Genomic DNA, 19,539 nt, shown 5'->3' with positions numbered 1-19,539 from the left:
TGTGTGTGTGTCCTTGTTAAATGTTGGCAGCACGGCAACAGGAACAAAATAGCAACTTCCCTTCCTTAATTTTAGGGAGTGCTTGCTGGAAGTGAAGCAAACCCAGCGTAATATGGAGATTTTGGGTGGAGAGTGACCCATACAGGTAGTCCTCGACTTAGCACCGTACTTGAGCCTGCAATTTCAGTTGTGATGGTCATAAATTGGATTGCCACATGATCACGGACAATTTTACAAGCTTTTTTTTGCGGAGGGGAGATTGTTAAGTGAATGCCACGGTTGTTAAGCAAACCCATTGTTTGCTATGGCTGTTTTTTTGCCAGAAACTAGAAATAAAGGCTGGTTTTCAGCAAATACGATATAAATTGTGGTCACATGACCGCAGGGGCTTGCAAATGACTACATGCAGGCTGGTTGTTAGTGCCCATAATACAGTCACATGATCTTGGGGGAGGCAGATGTTAGAACTTGAAATTCAGGTTGCAATGAGCTTTTTCGAACTCTGTGGTAAGTTCCAACAGTCGCTAAGTGACTGGTCTTAAGTCGAGGACTCCGTGTATATCCATTCCTGAATGCTATCACAAATTCCTGCTTTTCAAGTTGCATCCTAATGGGTGCTTTGAATTTTCTGCTAACAGCCATGCTTGATGGAAGGAGAAAGAAAGAGTAATGCAAGTCTGAATCCCTCACTCTCCTGGACTATATAGAGAGGACCTCAAAGTGTGTGTGTGTGTGTGTGTAGCATATTAAGAACAATTGCCCCTCAGCTGCTTGCTGCTCTTTTTTTTTATTGAAAAGTTTTAAAATACATTTTATCTTTAACAATCCCCCCTCCCCTACCTATCCCTCCCTACCCCTCCCCCCCTTTCCCCCTCCCCCCCCCCCGACTTCCCAGAGCTAAGTACAGGGTATAAAAACAAAGAACAATCATAAGCATCCATATGCTACCAACAATAAATTCTTAAATCTATCACTCTCTAGCTCATATAAGATAACTACAAGCAATACTAATATTTCATATAGAAAAAAAAATAGAAAGGAAGACTTATTCAAATGCTAAATAAAACTTTTTAGTCCCATATTTGTTCTGGATATATTCAATCCACTTTTTCCACTCCATAATATAACGATCTTGCGAATGATCTTTCAAATAAGCCGAGATCTTTGCCATTTCTGCCAGGTCAGAAACCTTTAAAGTCCATTCTTCTATAGTCGGCAGTTCCTCCTTCTTCCAATATTGACCTATTAAAAGTCTTGCTGCTGTAATTAAATTCAACATCAACTTAGTGTCCACAACAGTAGCATCTGTAATTATACCCAACAAAAAGAATTGCGGACAAAACTTTATCCTTTGCTTAAAGATCTGCATATTCCACCAAATTTTTATCCAAAAAGCCTTGACCTTTTTGCAGGTCCACCATATGTGAAAATATGTTGCATCTTCGCCACCACACCTCCAGCATTTTGGCTGATAATTCGGATACATACTTGCAAGCTTTTTAGGATCTAAATGCCATCTATAAAACATTTTATAAAAGTTCTCTCTTAGATTTTGAGCTTGTGTAAATTTTACGTTCCTCACCCAGATCTTTTCCCACGTGTCCATTGTAATAACTTCTTGGATATTCTGGGCCCATTTTATCATACAATCTTTAACAAGTTCTGTTTCTGAGTCGATTTCTATCAATGCAAGATATATCCGTTTAATATGTGCTGGACCCTGATTTCTAATTTGCTTTATCAAATTTTCATCAGTCATTGCAAAACCAGTTTTCTGATCTTCTTTCCACCTGGCCCGTAACTGAGTATATTGAAACCAGGTTTGAACAATCTTCTCATCTCGCAAGAGGTTATACGATTTTAAACACCATACACTTCTTTCCAAGCTTAAGATCTCCTTATACGTAGTCACGTCATGTTTGAAGCCAACATTTATGTTTTCTATTGCGTGTTTTGGAATTGCCCACAATGGCATCTTACAGTCTAACTTATGTCTATACTTCTTCCAAACTCTCAACAATGCCTGTCTTAAAATATGCACTTTAAACACATTATCTACCTTCTTATCATACAACAAATATGCATGCCAGCCAAATAACAAGTCATGGCCCTCAAGATTTAATAATCTCTCTTGTGTCAAATTAATCCAATCACTTATTCCTGCTAACGCAGCAGCTTCATAATATAATTTAAGATTGGGCATTTTGAGACCACCTCTTTCACGAGTATCCTGCATAATCTTAAGTTTAACTCGTGGCCTTTTCCCTGCCCAAACAAATTTATTGATACCCCGTTGCCATTCTTCCAAATTAGAATCTTTCTTAAGAACCGGTATCATTTGAAATAAGAATAAAAATTTAGGCAGGACATTCATTTTCACTGCTGCGATTCTTCCCAGCAAAGACAATTGCAATTTTTCCCAACTCTCCATTTCTTTTTGAATTTTTCCCCATAATTTTTCATAGTTATTTTTATATAACTTTGTATTAGAGGGTGACAAAAACACCCCCAAATATTTGACCCTTTTAGCAATCTCAAATCCAGTTAATCCTTCTAAAAGAGCCTTTTGCGATACTGTCATATTTTTGGCCAGAATTTTAGTTTTTTGTGCATTAACTTTAAATCCAGAAACCCTCCCATATTGCATTATTATCTCCATCAGGTCCACAACAGAGTTCTCCGGCTGGGTCACCGTAACAACCAGATCATCTGCGAACGCTCTCAATCTATAATCCTGATCTCTAATTTGTATACCCTTAATTCTTTCCGAATTCCGTATTTTTACCAGTAATATCTCCAATGTTAACACAAATAGTAAAGGCGATAACGGACACCCTTGCCTTGTGCCCTTCTCAATATTACATGCTTCAGTCAAACTATTGTTAACTATTATTCGGGCAGTTTGTTTTTGATATAATGCCCTAATTGGTTGCAAAAATTTATCCCCAAAATTCATTTTATCTAAAACTTTCATCAAAAATTGCCAATTCAATTGATCAAAAGCTTTTTCAGCATCTAAAAAAATTAGCGCCGCAGGGATCTGGTTGTTCCTTTCCAAAAACTCTAACACATCAACTATATGCCTCACATTATTTTTCATTTGCCTACCACTAATAAACCCAGTTTGATCCCCATGAATCACCTGTTGCAAAACCCTCATCAATCTGTTAGCCAACACCTTAGCAAATATCTTGTAATCTGTATTTAAAAGTGATATCGGTCTATAGTTTTTTACTTGAGTAACATCTTGATCTTCCTTCGGAATCAAAGAGATAAAAGCAGTTCTCCAAGACGGAGGCACCTTTCCCCCTCTCTGAATTGTCTGGAACAGTTCCTTTAACGGCTTTATCAACTCCATTTGTAAATTTTTGTAGTAAACCGCAGTCAGACCATCCGTACCTGGCGCTTTATCCATCTTCAATTCCTTAATTGCTATAAGAATTTCTTCTTCTGTTATCAATTGGTTAATCTCCTCTTTTTGTGCTTGCGTAAGAACCGGGATGCTAGCATTCTCCAAATATACATCAATGTCTTTTTCATTAATCTTCTCCTTAGCATATAATTTAGAATAAAAATCCACAAAGGCTTTCTTAATAAGATCCTGTTGAAACACAACCTTTCCCTTATGTTCAATTTTATCTATATTAGAAGCCCTTTGCTTTTTCCTTAGTCTGTAAGCTAGCCATCTACCTGGCTTATTAGCATTGCAAAAAGTATTATGCCTGGCAAACCGCAAATTGGTTGCCACTTGATCAGCCATCAATTTATCAAATTGTCCTCTTAATAGCTTAATAACCTCCTTAGTCTTCACATCCAATGGGTTCAAAATTAAGGCCTTTTCTTTTTCCCTAATTTCATTCTCCAATTCTTTCCTTCTGGCTTCCAAAGTACGTCTGTATTTATTATTCATATATATCAACACCCCTCTCATGTAGGCCTTGCTAGCATCCCAAACCATGTCCATAGAGGTATCCTTATTCATATTAATTTCAAAAAAATCCTTCATCTGCTGTTTACATTCTTCCACATTTCTCTGATTTCTAAACAAATTCTCATTTACGCGCCACGAGCGCCTATCCCTATTGTCCTTATTGATCTCTAACCAAACTGGACTATGGTCCGAAATAGTTCTTGCACAGATCTTTACCTTCTTAATCCTAGAAAAAAAATCATTAGTCAGCAAAATAAAATCAATCCTGGAAAAAGATTGATGTCTGTCAGAAAAAAAAGTATAATCCTTTTCATGTCGGTGTATGTCACGCCAAATATCTCGCAGTTCCAAATCGTCCTTCATTTCAAAAAAAGATTTAGGCAATCTGGCATGACTCGGAACACGCTTAAAAGAACCAGCCTTATCCATCTGTACGTCCAAAACACCATTCCAGTCCCCCATAAAAATAAACGATTTGTAATCCAATTGAGTAAGCTTTGTATGAAGTAAACTAAAAAAATCAGCTTGTTGTTGATTAGGAGCATACAGTCCAACTAGAAGCGTTTTTTTACCTTCTAACAGCAAATCTATCATAACATATCTTCCTTGCTTATCTGCTTCAATTAATTCCGCTGTTAGAGTACTTTTAACGTAGACAACCACTCCATTTTTCTTATTCATCGCAGAAGCAACAAATTGCGTGCCCAACCTTGAGTTCGATAAATACTTTTGGTCCATAACCCTGATATGCGTTTCTTGCAAACATATAACATCAATCTTAAATTGTTTTAAATATTGAAAAACTTTCTTTCTCTTCTGTGGTGAGTTTAATCCATTAACATTCCAGGTTAGAAATTTAGTCACCATGCGTGGCGCCCCGAAGCTTTTGGAGCACGTCTTCAATAGCCCCTGTATTTTCTTTGGGCCGCGCTCCTCCCACAGCTTCACTGTAAGTACGCTTTGAAAGTTCCATAAACTTCTGCTGGTCTTGCTCTTGTACTTGTCTTGCTTGTTTTAAAGCGGCACGCGTCAACCTCTGCTCTCCAGCAGCAGCCGATGAAGCTATAATTTGATCCCCTCCAGCACCATTCTCCTCTGTCTGTCCACCTTCAGCCTCTTGAGGTTTTCCCTCTCCAGATCCCTTTGCAGCTTCCAGGAGTGATAGAGGGGTTGCTTTTAAAACATTGCTGTAGAAATCACGCGCCTGAGTCACAGTAACCAGACGATATCTTTTACCTTCGTGCATCATTCGGGAGAAGGGCGGTATACAAATATTAATAAATAAATAAATAAATAAATCACCACCAATCCGACTGGAATCTCCCATCTGAACTTAATATCACGTTGCTTAAGTTCCTGTACGAGAAATGCAAAATCTTTCCTTCTCCTTAAAATCTTTGGAGGAATCTCTTTTAGAACCAGGACTTCTTGCTCAGCGACCACAACTTTAGTATCATAAGCAGCTTGAATAACTTCATCTCTAGTTGCTCTCTTTGTAAAATAAACCACCACATCTCTAGGTAGCTTCCTCTGCCTTGCAATCCATGAATTTACACGAAAAATTTTATCCATGCATCCCTCTATTTCAGATGCTGGCTGGCCCAATACTGCTTCCAAAGCCTCAGAAATCAGCTGCTTTAAGTCTTCTTTAGGATTCTCTTTTAAGCCCCTGATTCTAATAGCATACTGCATCTGGTGATACTGAACAAGGCTCAATTCTCTGTCCATTTTATCCCTTAAATTTTCATTCTCCAGTACCTTTACTTCTAATATAGAGTTCTTTTGACTAAGATCCTCCACTTTTTCATCCAAACGTTGCACACATTCAGCCACACTTTCCACTGTAGACAAGATGTCTACCCTCATTGCACTAAACTTCTCTTCCATCCTCTCCTCCATTACATTAAACTTCTCTTCCATCCTCTCCTCCATTTTCTCCAGTTTCTCCTCCAACTTTGCCATCTTATCACCCATCATTTCTGACATTACCTGGGATTGCTTTGCAAAGGCATCTTGTAAGTCCTTAAGCGTCAATGCCACAGGAGGTGCAGGAGGAAGCAAAGCTTGCAGCGATGTCTGTTGCACCGGGGAAGTTCCCGCACTCCGAAGAACTTTAGAGGAAGATTTAGCCGCCATCTTTCCCCACTTTCACTTGTTGCGTACTTTCACTTTAAGTTTATAAAGTCCATTGAGCTAGGGAGTAAGAATAAAAATCCTCTTCACCTTAACCTCCTGTACCGCTCTGCCTGCTCCTTTTTACTCCAAAGTCTTTCCTTCTGGCAGGGGTGGTCGCAAACGCCTGGCTCTGCTCCAAAAATCCCGGAACAGAGACGCTAAGCAGCTCGGAGCAACCCAGGCTGCGGGGGAGCTCAATCCTTCAGCCGCCCAAGCTTTCAGCTCAGGCGGCCCCGGAGAACTCAACCCCTACCTGGGGCCTCACCCCCTCCTCTTCTCCCGAGGAGGGGGCTTCCAATCCACCTAAACAGCTGATCGGCGCTGTTTTCGGTGGAAAAACACAGCTGCGAAGCGGACAGCCCGAAACGGCTATCTTCGGCGCCGCGGCGCCACCGGAAGTCTTGCTGCTCTTTAGCAACTGCAGTAATATGTATAAATAATATTGCACAATGCACAAAAGTTCCTTAGCTAGAGCCTGGCTATGAAAACGGGTTGAATACTTACCACAAAGTATTGGTAAAACCTGCTGAAGGAATAATGGGGTGCTGGTGTTTGGCCCCTTCATCCCTATTCTCTCTTGTTGGAGAAACATCTGAAATGGGCGTGCAACTGCTAGCTGAGTTGAGGTATACCTCTCCATGAGACTTCGTGGGATTCTTGATTTCAGAGACAATTGGAACTCTACTCTCCTGAATGTGGTTGCACCATCACTAGAAATCTTTCCCATCAGCATGGAGAGGTTGGGGACAGAGCTGGAGCAGTGTTTCTCGATCTTGGCAGCTTGAAAACATGTGGACTTCTACTTCCAGAATTCCCCAGTCAGAAGGGCTGGCTGGAGAATTCTGGGAGTTGAAGTCCGCCCATCTTCAAATTGGCAAGATTTGAGAAACACTGAACTGGAACGTGCAATCTGCTTTCCCCTAAGGCGTGGGTCTTTAAACTTGGCCCTTTTATGACTTGTAGACTTCAACTCCCAGAATTCCTCAGCCAGGGTGCTGGGCTAAGGAATTCTGGGAGTTGGAAGTCCACAAGTCATAAAACGGCCAAGTTTGAAGACCCCTGCCCTAAGGTATCCTTTGAAGACAGCTTATCCCATTTGAACGTCCAGTGAATGTTCAGGATTACAGTCCTGATTCAGGCCACTGGGAAACAGCTAGGACCAGCTGGTAGCATGAACATGAAGTTTTTCCGGTAGTGTTTTGAAAAAAAGAAAAAAAAAGATGTTTTCATCCAGATGTCTAGATCGGGCTGCCCCTCTTCTCAATGTGCATGCGTTGTCCTGAAGGCTGGAGCTTGTCTTGCTTGTCCATATGGCAAAGGATGGCCACCAACAGCCAGGCAAGAGGGCCAGAGAAGCTTTGAAGGACAATGATGGGACCCTTTGGGGTTATGGACCTTGATAGGTACATTAAAATACAGCTCTGCTTCTGCTGCATTAATGAGTGTTTCTGCTCTAACCTCTTCAGGAATAATTTTGGCACTGGTGGCATGGAAGATCCATCAAGGGATCTCTTTTTTTTTCCTGGACCCACCTCGTGCAAGCAGTATTGTCTTTATTCTCTTAAAGGCAGTTAACTGTCTTGAGAAGTTTCCTAGACATGCTCTCTGTGCTTGGGTGCTGGCACTTGCCCTAACCCAGGGTTAGACAACCTTGGCTCTTTTATGACTCGTGGACTTCAACTCCCAGAATTCCTGAGTCAGACAAGCTGACTCAGGAATTCTGGGAATTGAAGTCCACTAATTATAAAAGAGCCAAGGTTGCCTACCCCTGCCCTAGCCTAATGTAGAATTTTGTGGAAGTCCAGAATGTGTGAAAATACCTCTGCTGCTAGCCTTATAAGCCCCTCCTGGGTCTTGGGGCAGGGTAGGAGCCCAGTTCAAAATAAAGATGATAACAGGCAAGGCTGTGTACCTTCTTCCTCTGTGCTTTGCTGTAAGAAAGCTATTTTTAAGGTTTCACAGTGAAACCCCATTTTCCTCCGTCCCTCCCTCCCTCTTCTGTCCATCCATCCCTCCTTCCTCCATGTCTTCCATCCCCTTCCCTCCCTCCTTTCCTTCCAACCATTCTCTTCAATAATCCCTTTCTTTCATTTTATACGTCCTCTCTTTCTTTTTGAGCTCTCTCTTTCCATCTTTTGTTTTCCCAGCCAAATTCTCTTCCCAGAGACCGATCCCTTGTTAGACCACTTGAAAATTGGTACACAGTTCAACATGGAGCTTATTCATGTTCCTGCCTCTTGGCAGTTTCAGACGTTTTGGGTAATGGCAAAAATGTGAATCATATTTTTTTTTTAAAAAAAAATCCTGCAACACTTGCAAATTGGTAACGGTATAGGGACCATCTGAAGGCTTATTTTTAATTTAAATTAATTTATTATTTGATTTAAAACCTTTATTTTACACAATCAAGGCTTATTTACATGGCACATTTAAACCAGTTTTTCCCCTAGTTGAGCTGTCAGGACCTCTGATCAGAAGACCCCGATAACTAATTCTGTAAAGGGGGCTTCCAGAATCCTTTAGCAAGTCTTCCGGGGAATTGTTTGTTTTCCTCCTGGTTATTTGAAGGAAATGTTAATTCATTAAGAAGAATGTAGTTAGAAAGGCTTGAGTGATTGGTTGCTCAACAACATAGATTTTTTTTTTAGCAGCCACAATAGAACAGTTATGTAGAACGAATGATGTTGGCTCTATTCTACTGGAGAGAATTAAATCCCAGTTCATTATTTCATTATTTGAATGGATAAACATTGCCCCTCACTCTTTTCTTCTGTCTCATCTATTTTATAAAATGGTTGTGGGATTTTAAAAAAAAAGAAAAAGGGAGGGCCTGCCTTAGGCATGAAAGCCAACTGGGTGACTTTGGGCTAATTATCGGAAGACTGAATTCTAGGCATGATTTTGGGGCAATTATTCTCTCTCAGCCCTTGCCTCCTTCCTAACGCTGAGAGACTATGATTTGCCCATGGTTACCCAGCCGGCTTTGTGGCTAAGGCAGGACTTAACAATCTTCCAGTTTCCAGCCTGATGTTTTAACCAGTGCACCAAACTGGTTCTCTGTGGGTTTTTGTGTTTTTTTTGTTGTTGTTTTGTTTTTTGAAGTTTTTATTTGTCTCCTTTCCCAAATTATCCCAGACTGTCTCATTACTTGGGGTGGTGTTCATGTTTATCACACACTCCGGAGCATTGGTATGACCCCTCCCACGTGTGATTTTGTGTTCCAGGGTTGCTGAAATTAAGTAAAGCTGAAAAAGGAGGAGGAAGACTAGGATACCTCTTAGAAATAATTTTGCATCCCCACTCCCAAGAAATAAAGAGGAAATATAGATTAAAAGGGTGGCCAAATACTTAGCTGGTTATGTTATACTTTGCAGTTGGAATAGAATACATTGTGAAAAGAATAAAATAGCTCTGCTGACAGCTGCTAGAATTGTATGGTTGCAGTGTATGCTGGGAAATGTAGTTTTTTTTTGAGTAGGAAGTGGGTTTAGTTCCTTTTGGCTGTCTCAGTAGATGACATTTGAAATTTTGTTTTCTTGCAATCCCACTGCCAACCCTAGGAAACATTTCCACACTGACAGTGTCATTTCCATTTTGGATGGCCCTATTAGGTTTGTGTGAATTAAAACTTGGCTTGTGCCCTTTCTGTTTGCGGAGGTTTTGTAAATGGTCACAAATATAATCTTATTCTTTTATCTTACCCTTTCGACAGTGGAAAAAAGCTTGCTTTTCTGATGCAATTCTGTCTGGTTAGCATAGCCCAAAAGACTTATTTTGCCCTCATCTCCAATTGGTAAAAGATTTTTATTCCCCCCCCCCCCCATCTCCAATTTTGCTTAGTTTCTGGAATACAATGCTCCCACTGAGATTAGATTACTATAATTCTTGTTTCTGAAGCGGCCTTTAGACACAATCTGGAAACAGAACCTCCATATTGTGGCTGTTTCATTTGTAGCTCAATTTTAAGTACTAGTTTTGGCTTACAAATTTTAGCCAATGTTCAGACCCCATCAGTTGCAAAGGATGCCCCTATTTTTATTTTTTTCTGCCTGAAAGATAAACTCAAGGGGCTTTGAGGTTCAGCAATGTGAAGGGTCAAGTGGAAAACACAGTTTTTCAATCATGATCTAGAATAAACTTCCAACTGGGTTTGGCAAACTGCTTATTGCCCGTTTTGAATAGAGTGGTTGCTTATTTGTTTATGGGTTGTAATGTTTTTTCTAGGTCAGACATTTAAACTGCCTGTTTTTTAGCCCTGGTTTGTGTTAAGGCTTTGTTGTTTGCATTATCTGGGGGGGGGGGGAGAAAACCACAGAAGTTTTTCTGGCTCCCAGGTGGCTTGGCCAACTTTTGAAGATGCCAAGAATTTGTACCAAGCTGCTTTAGAAACTGTGAGCAAAAACGAGGAGGAGTGAATGGCATCAATACATCTCCTTCCATTAGCAAATGCTGCTTTTTGCGTTTCTGGCCCTTCGCTGTAAAACTTTCACTGTAAAATCCAGAATCTGGCGCTGTCAGGATAGGCACATCTTAATTACAGGCATAATTCTCTCTTTCCACAGCATCTATGTATTTTTGTCCCTCAATTCATTCAGCCTTGCCTGTTAGTTCCTCCTGCCTTACTCCGTCTCCTTCCTAGAGAGTCATCAACTGTGTAATGGAGGCTGTTCCAGTCTCAGCCCCACCCACCCCTTCCTTTTTAGCCAAGGCATCTTTCTGATTCTCCAGCTGTGGGAATCTTGTCCTCAGCACATAACAACTGAAGAAAATGGAGGGGTGGGGGGGAGTAATTTGGGGTGTTTTATCTGTCTGAATGTATTGTAGAGTTTAAACATTTTGTCTCCAGCTGCCTCTGCTGTGTTGCCTGTCAGCTAAATAATGTTTAAAGTGAATATTCTACAACTCCGTAAAACAACAGCAAAGCAAAAACACCCTATGCAATAAAAGCAATAGCATGAAGTCGTGGTCCTTGGCTTTTTGGGTGCTGACTTGGAGGTTAGCAGAACAGAGGGAGCCTTTCAGATGGCAACATTGCCTGGGTGCTTGGCTAAGAAATAATATTGATAGTCCTCAACAACCATTGTTTAGTGAGCGTTCGACATTTCAACAGCACTGGAAAAAAATCAAGGGAAACAAATCAAGGAGAAATATCCTGACAGAAACCATCGGTGGAACAACCTGCCTCCAGAAGCTGTGAATGCTCCAACACCGGAGGTTTTTAAGAAGAGACTGGACAGCCATTTTATCCAGAATAATATGGGGGCAGGGGGTTGGACTAGAAGACCTTCAAGGTCCCTTCCAACTCTGTTATTCTGCTATTCAGTTAACTGACTTATATCCAATCTTCTGATGACATCTAAAGTCTTTATTCTCCTATCCAGGGCAGCTGAAAGTTCTTCCTAATGTTTAGTCTAAATTCGCTTCCTTGTAATCTGAACCTACTAGCTGAGTCTCATGTTCCAGGTCAAGCATTAGCAAACCATTGTGGCGCACATTTTATTTTGAAGCCATGGCCCCACAGTTATTCCAAAATCATAGCTGTCATTCCTAGAGGGCATTAACCTAACCACAAAGCAGGCCTGCACTGGCAACCTGCTTCTTCCTATTATGTTCCCATGAAGCTTATTCATCTCCTCCCCAGCCCATGAGTGACTCAAGCTCAGGCTGCCCTCAACTGTTCCAGCTTTATAGCTGCCTGTTCCTCCCGAGTTCAGCACCATCCAGAAGTGTCCTCCAGTGAAGTGAACTGCATTGGGCATGGTCACCCAAGATCTTGGAGGGTTTCCAGGGGGCTGTGGTGACTGGGAACAGAGGCAGCAGACACAAGATAGATATAATGTGGACGTTGCTAAGAGTTTTCTGTCAAACCAAGTGAGTGGGATATGCTTCAGTGCAGCAGTGGGAAAGACGACAAAAGTGGAGGAGAAGAGCAGGCAGAGCTGAGGGTGGAGTTAAATGCATTGTCAGCTTAGAGTCCTTACACTGCCACAACTGATACAAATCCAGCCACCCTTGAATTGCATTGACACTTATCTGGTGCTTATTCAAGTTTGAACTTCAGTTGACTAGATTCTTGAATATGGGCTTGAACAATAAACCTAGTCAACTAAAGTTCAAATTGCTGGTGATGACTTATAAAGCCCTAAATGGCTTGGGTCCGGGATATCTGAGGGAACACCTGCTGCCGGCATCAAGCTCCCTTCGTCCAGTGCGCTCCCACAGGGAGGGTCTTCTCAGGGTGCCACCGGTAAGAGATTGCCGGCGGACGACACCCAGGGATAGGGCCTTCTCAGTGGGGGCGCCTGCCCTTTGGAACCAGCTGCCAGTGGAGCTGAGGACTGCCCCCGACCTCCATTCATTCCGACGGGACCTGAAGACCTGGCTCTTCGAGCTCTCTGGCCCAGGCTGAGAATTCTAATTTTAGCTTTAATCTTAATTTTAACTGGGGTTTTACTTATGCAGGGACAAATATAATTTTTTTAATCTGTTTTTAACTTTTGTATCTTTGTTTATTAATTCACCCTGTAAACCGCCCTGAGTCCTTCGGGAAAGGGCGGTATATAAATGTGATAAAATAAAAATCAATCAATAAATAAATAAATAAATAAATTTGAATCAGTGCTAGATAAGGGTCAGTGGAATTCAAGGGGAGCTGGACTTGAATCATTTATGGCCAGGTAAGGACTCTAAGCTTATGAACATGTTTAATTCCACCCCTCGGCTCTGTCTGCTCTTCTACAATAAGCCCTTTATAGCCTGAGTCCAAACTAACTGAGGAACCGTCTAATCCCAATGGGATTGCCCCCCCTCCCAACTCCTGCAGAAGGGGCATGCGGCAAACCCCATTGACCAAGGACTTTTGTCTGGCAGGATCCAGAAAAAGAGCCTTTTTTGCCATGGCTCTCACTCTCTGGAACATTGTAGCCCTCGAGGACCCACCTCCCCTCTTGGCCTTCCAAAAGGGCCTGAAAACTGGCTGGCTTTGGGACCCCAATGGAGCAGTCTGCCTGGGGTGTTCTGGGAATTGAAGTCCACACATCTTAAAATGGGGAAACTATACTATGCTGTACTAGAATGGCATTTGATCTTTTTTAGCAACCACATCGCACTGTTGATTCAGCTTAATGTGTGGCCTATTGAAAGTCCCTAAATTATTTTCACACTTATTTTTTACCTGATTCACATCTGTGCATCTCATTTGCTCCTACCTCAATGCAGAATTTTACATTTATGGCTAGCTTGCTTCCTTTTTCTTCTGACTCATTTCACCCTCCTTGTTGAAATTATTTTGGATGTGACTCCAGTCCTTGACATTTGTTTGGAGTGCAAATTGAATGACTATTTCTTACCACCTACATCCAGGTCTATGAGGCTGTTCAAAGCCATAGCATGCCCGAGATTCATTTTTAACTTCTCCCCTGAATGACGAGCTGTTGGGAACAGCCACATCTATCATCTATTAATTCTTTTTTTTAATCAGCTTTGACGATTAGAAATCTGTTGACTTTAGATGAGCTTATTGGTTAACCATGATGAGAGACTAACAGCTCCTGTGCTTGTAATCAAATCCAATCTAACATACAGGCAGAAGGACACTTGAAAAAAGTGAGGCGACTATTTTCACACAACTACTGCAGCATCCCCATGGTCATGCCATCAAAAATATCAGATGCTTAACTACTGGTTCATATTTATGATGGTTGCAAAACATTTTGACACACATGATTTCAGGAGCAGACAACTTTTCAGTGGTCAAGAGGTAGATAGACAACGTTCAGGGTGGAACACTGGAACTGTCAAGTATGGAATTATAATTTTGGTGGAGTCCTGGCGAAACTGGATTTCTGTTGTTTTTCCTGAGGTTTGGAAGTTTATATGTTTAAACTACGACATCTGCCTATCCCAGGTCCTTGGGAAGGACTCGATAGGTGGATAAAAATACCAAGCTCAGTCTAAACATCTGACTGACGGTGCAACCAACAAAAATAACAACAGTATTGTTAATAGAGGAATCAATGCAATGGCAAACAGCAATGTGAGGACACTCATTATCATCACTGCTGTCTGTCATTGCATTGATTCCTCTGTCAACAATACCGAACAAGTTAGGCCATGACTATCAAACATCAAAAATCCCTGCCAGGCTATCCCACCTTCTTTACGTGGACAATCTGAAGCTGTATAGAAAAAATAATCTGAAATAGAATAGTTGCTCAATGCTGTCTATATATGCAGCCAAGATTTTGCAATTCAATTTGGTCTGGACAAATGTGCCCTTACCATCAACAGAGGAAAAATAGCGAGAGCTTAAAGAATGAAAATATCCAATGGAAATAACATAAAAGAGTCTGAATGAAGAAGACGACTACAAATACCTAGGCACCCTTCAAGTTGACAACATCAAGCAGACTGAAGTCAAGAAGAAGGTTAGACGTGAATACATCATGAAGAGTGAAGAGGATCTTAAAATCCAAACTCACTGGAGGAAATACCCTCAAGGAAATTAATACTGGGGCAATTCCGATTATTAGATGCACAGCTAGAAAAGTGAATTGAACTCAAGCAGAACTAATAAGATAGCAAGACTAGAAAGAAAAAGACAATGAGTCGTGCCGTTCACTGGTGCAGCATTGTTTGTCAACAAGGAGCACACATGGGTGTGGAATGTTGCAAGTACACCAGACAGTTGAAGAAGAAGAAAAAAGAACGCTGGAAGAATAACTGAAGGGCACTGAAGCTAGTATACCATGGAGGCTTACTGAATACCAGAGAGACCAAATTAGCCTACAAGAGTTAATAAATTAAGAATAACTTTTAAAAAATGGCAAGGCAAAGTATTACATGGCTGGTACACAAAACCCCTTAATTGGCAAAGCAGATAACAAGACCTGGCAATGGCTAAGAGCAGGGAAGTTGAAGAAAGAGTCAGAGGGCCTAATTCTGGTTGCACAAGACCAAGCTTTAAGAACAAAGCCAGAATTGAGAAGAAAGCAATAGAAAATGCCACCTCTGCAAAGAAGCTGAAAAAACAGTGGACCACCCAGTTAGCTGCTGCAAGATCACACAGACTGACTACAAACAACAGCATCACAAAGTAGCAACAATGCTTAATAATTATGATAAGAAAGACAAAACAGTCTGGATAGTGGCTGGTTGTAATACCTGGAGCAGCAGAATAAAGAAAGAAAGAACTGGAGATAGTCATCAAATACAAAGATCTACAAATAGAATTAGAATAACTGATAAAAGAAGACAAAGATAGTATCAATAGTACTGTAATAGGCGCCTTGGATGCAGTCCCAAAACAACTGGAGCACTAATTGAACACCGTTGGTATTGACAAAATCACCCTCAGTCAATTGCAAAAGGCAGCTTTACTGGAACAGCTTAAATCAGAGGTCTTCAAACTTGGCCCTTTTATGACTTGTGGACTTCAACTCCTAGAATTCCTCAGCCAGGTAGGTATGCTGGCTGAGGAATTCTGGGAGTTGAAGTCCACAAGTCATAAAAGGCCAAGTTTGAAGACAACCCCCCCCCCCCCGCTTAAAACCTTTGATGATCCCTTTCATAAAATTAAACAATATCTGCCTATCCAGGTCTTTAAAAAGGACTTAATAGGTGGACTAAAATGACAAATCCAATGTGAACATCTGGCTGACTATGCGACAAACCATGAAGACCAACACCATCTAAGGAACTGGCAGCTCTGATTTACCAATGTTGTGTATAATAATAATAATGGGGTTGCACTACAATTTTTGTATGTTCCATGTTTTAAAAGAATGGTAAAGATTTTGGAGGGGGCTATGAAGAGAGTTGGAGAGGAATCCGGTATTTTTCCCCTCCGTTTTTTTTAGCAAACAAGTACCCTAGTCAGCTACTGACTCAGGAATTCTGGGAGTTGAAGTCCATGAGTCATAAAAGAGCGAGGTTGCCTACCCCTGCCCTAGGTCCTAAGTCCTAGATAGGAGACGTAGACTTGTAATTGTAATTGTGACTTTGGTCACAAGGTGGCAGCCATGTTGTGGATTAAACCTCTTTTTTCTGCAAACGTTAAAAGTGTTTGTAAAGAAAAGGGAGGGAGGCAGAGATGGAGCTTAAATAATTACGGACTTACAAATAAAATGAGCTGCAAAAACCTTGCTGTGGCTTTTCTCCACAGCATCATAGGAAAGGTTTCCTTCAGTGCTCTTTTTGTAAAAGAAAAAGGTGCCGGAACTCACACACGTCATACAACCCGCCTTGCCCTACCCTACAAGGTTCCATCCAAAAAAGGTGCTGGAACTCCGTTCTGAGCGTTCTATGAGGAAAAAAACCCCTGGTTTCCTTTGGCTTCTTCCAGCTGAGGGTTGTCTTGTAAATCAGAGCTGTTTAAGGCTTTACTTTAAACCTCTATAGACATTCATATGTAGTCTTTTCCTTTTCCAAATTCAGTTTGGCCGTGAGGATGAGCCATCATCATTTAATATAGTAGAATGTTAGCCATATTGGGCTTGAAGTTGACTTGATCTTGGTTTCAGGTGACATTCGTACCATATATTTTATTTATTTATTTGACTTACTCTGTTGGCAGGGATTGAGTGTGTTGTCAATGATCTATCTTGCACTAAATAACAGGGAAGCTTGGTTGATTTGGCTCAACAGTGGGCCCAACAACTGATTGTCTCATTTCTCTCTCTCTCTCTCTCTCTCACACACACACACACACACAAACAAAAAAACACTGTTAAGAAGCCATGGTTTGTTTTGAACATGGCTTATTAAAGGTTCAAAGCATTCCAAATCCATTTTACAAATGAACCCCGCTTACATGCTTTGTGGTTTGCTGGTCAGCTCCTGTTTTGTTTCCCCCTCCCTTTTTTTTCAAAAGTTGATTTGTACCACTCTCCAGAGGATTATTTACAACCTTGCTCAGAGTTTTGTTTTTCAAAAAAAAAAAAAAAGAAAGAACAAGAGGAAGCACAAACCATCAGCTCTATAGCTCCTTTTGTGTCCACCTGCTAAGCCAGAAATGGTCCACCTATGATACGTGTGTCAGGACATTTCTGAGGATGTGCCAACGTTTCACCAACATCAACAATTATTCTCAAAAGCAGGCCCCGTCCTCGCCTGATTTTCTAGGCTGTGGAGGCTGTGTGAGAATGGGAGGTGCTCTTGAATGGCCTGCCCCTGGAGTCTCTAAAAATTGGGCAAAAATGGGGCATGCTTTGCATAGTTTTCAGAGGCTCTGGAAGAGCATTCACCAAGGCCACAGGGGGCTATCAACAGAAAGATCCTGGGGAGTGGTAAGTTATTGGGGCAATTGTACCATTCCCCAAAACTTGCACGACTTGGGGAACGGAAAGGTGCAAGGAGGCCCTTTTGAGTAGCTGTGGTGGCTCTGGGACTGAGGTCAAAGCCTGAGTTTCTACTTTATAGAGAATTGCTTCTCATGTGTGCACACATGTGAAAGAGAGAGAGAGAGAGAGGAATACCAGTAGAGTCAAATTAGGCATTTTCTAAAGTTGTGTTTAGATGTTTTAGACACTGGTCCAGTTAGTCACGCATCATGCTCTGCTTAAAATTCCCCATGCCATTTATGGCTTAGCACAGTTTACGTAGCCAGTGATTGTCCCTTGTTTTAAAAAAACAAAACAAAAAACGTGCTGTGTGAAAGTTTCCGTTTCTTTTTACTGTAACTGGGGTTTCCACAACATATTCTAACTTTTGACAAGGTCCCATCACAGAAGTTATTTGGAGTCTGCTTATTCTTTCAGATGCTGAATTAATATTGTTATAATTATTTTTACATAACTACTTTGCTTGACTTCCTAGTTCATGTGGACTAGCCATGTAACTTTCCCACTGCAACTGTGACTCTGAGAAATAGTAAACAACTCACTTAATACCACGGGGATGCTGTTGCTCTGAGTAATAAGAGCAATTATTTTATCACTTTCAGCCTTTCTTTGTGGGTGTGTATTCATTAAAGGATTACCCTCTCCGCAGCAATGAAGCAGGCTCTGTTCTAAAAATATGCATGGACCAGCTACGAAGTGGGAGGCTTTGACCCAAGTTTGACGTATAGCTTGCATATCTCCAACCACGGAGAGGTGTTGCTACTAGCTGGTCTCCTTTCCTAATCTAGACCCAGCTACCAGTTTGACTTGAATCCTGTTAGTTACATGGAAGAATAACCAACAGGAAATGGATATTGCAGGACGGCTGGTGAAGTTAAGGAATTAGGAGCAAGTCACTTCCCTGTTGTTGCCAGGATTCCAGAAAAGAGTCTTTGAAGTCACCAGGAGTAAAGACCCTTTGAGACTGCAGTTTTATTACATCAATGTGAGACATACCTTAAGGTTACAAAAGGCCACTGATGCCTGGAGGGCTGTGCGTGCTGAACACATACATCTACAGGGACGAGCATGATAAGTCAGACAGAGACTAACGTGAGCCTGACAGCAGCAGCTGAAAACTAGAGTTAGATTTGGAGTTGTATTCAAATTTCAGTGCCTAATATTTTATCTAGAAGCACAGAAGACAGAATTGGGGCAAAACTTTCTCTGTCCTCAAGTAATGGTAATGGTATATGGCATTGAAGTCCACGAGTCATAAAAGAGCCAAGGTTGCCTACCCCTGGTATATGGCAATGACCTCGGGGAGGGGGAGGGAGGGAAGGAAGAGATGCTGTCTAGTGAACAATCAGATAAGAGACGGCATAGCCCCCAGCTGCATAAAGGGCAGAGAAAGAAACCCAGAAGGGAACATCCCTGACTTCTCAGGCTGTGAAAAAGATGGCGGGAGGTTTGTACTGTCAGACAATGCAAGACTCTGATGCAATAAAGTAGAAGTAACTCACCTGGTCACGTTTCCTGTCTGGGAAAGTTGTTGACATGAATTTTACAAATCTGAAAATACAATTCTCCTGTCACCTTTACAGCCTGAGAAGGCAGTTCCTTTCTCGATCCCGTTATGCAGCTAGGGGCTATGGCTTCTCTTATCTGATTGTCGCAACAAAGGGAATATAGGCTTGCAATGGCCTATTCAAGATTTGATCTGATCAACCCCGGCTGGCTTTCCCTATGCTTCTGCTATGCAACTAGATCTCATTCATGTCCTCCGAATTGCCTAACTCCACCACTTTCTTTTAGCAGTGGAACTTCTGTCTTACGGGACACCCTTCATTTGCCTCTATTCCATGCATCTAATGAAATACTAGGGATGGAGTATACTTAAAATGTACTGTAAAACTTTTCAATAATAAAAAAAGATTGTTCCAGTTAGAGTAGTAATGAGAGCTGACAACTCAGTAGGGACAGACCATCATGGAGAAAACCTCAATGGTTACTAAGAGTCAACAATGACTTGATGGTGCGTAATCATTACAGGTACCGTAGTTCTCAATTTACAAACGTTTACTTAGTGACTGTTCAAAGTTACAACGGCACTGA

The sequence above is a fragment of the Vipera berus genome (assembly GCF_964194415.1).
Source record: "Vipera berus genome assembly, chromosome: W".
NCBI lineage: Eukaryota > Metazoa > Chordata > Lepidosauria > Squamata > Viperidae > Vipera > Vipera berus.
This window is presented reverse-complemented; position numbering follows the sequence as displayed.